At 47.2% G+C, this 792-nt stretch overlaps 1 long non-coding RNA gene across 1 annotated transcript in view; it reads left to right on the top strand.

Moving 5' to 3' along the window:
* Positions 1-792, top strand: part of LOC311520168 — a 100,003-nt gene that overhangs the window by 31,023 nt on the left and 68,188 nt on the right. The gene's annotated exons all lie outside the window — the stretch shown is intronic.

Genomic DNA, 792 nt, shown 5'->3' with positions numbered 1-792 from the left:
CACCCACGCCCAGTGTGTGGCGCGCCACGTGACTCATCATCCCCAGGAAGGTACCACTCACGGTGGAGGGGGGAGAGAAAGCGAGGGATGGTCTGCTGGCACCCAGCGAGAAGCAAACAAGGGGCAGTGCAGGAGTCCGAGTGCGGGCGCTGGGCCAGGTGGCTCAGCAGGGTGCAGCAGCCCTCGGCACACGCCGAAAGCGGCATAAGGAAATGCTTCTTTTGCACCCCCCACAATTGGCCTGTGGAACTCACTACCACGGCGATGCAGAGCCGTCATAGCAAAAAAGGGAAGGGCTAGTTATATGGACAGTGAAGTGAGAACACCCAGCCTTGTATTAGTTAAGATTAAAACTGTTTCAGGGCTATAAGCCTTCATGCGGCCACCTGGAATAACGCAGGCACTAACTTCCTGGAGTAAGGAATAAGTTTCCCTCATGGGCAGATTATTCCATAATTGTCCACTCCAGGGTTTGTTCCTTTTTACTCCTAGGCGAATTCTGCATCAAAAAATTAAAAATTCTGTGCAGAATATTTTAAAATTCTGCAAAATTCTACGTATTTTGTTTGTCAAAATAACACAACCATAATCATGCTGGTTTCAATTATTTTGGTAATTAAACTGCAATATAATGGATGGAGAATTGGAGTGGGAAGCATTGGAGGAAATCCCCAAACCCCCTCTGTCTAATAGCAATGTAGCTAGCATTGACCCTTTCTTCTAGTTGTTAGTCAACAAATATATGGCCATCTGCTCACTGTTACATCATAGGCAACTGAAGAGCAAGTAAGG

This window comes from Lepidochelys olivacea (genome assembly GCF_965140295.1).
Source record: "Lepidochelys olivacea isolate rLepOli2 genome assembly, chromosome: 4".
NCBI lineage: Eukaryota > Metazoa > Chordata > Testudines > Cheloniidae > Lepidochelys > Lepidochelys olivacea.
This window is presented reverse-complemented; position numbering and strand designations above follow the sequence as displayed.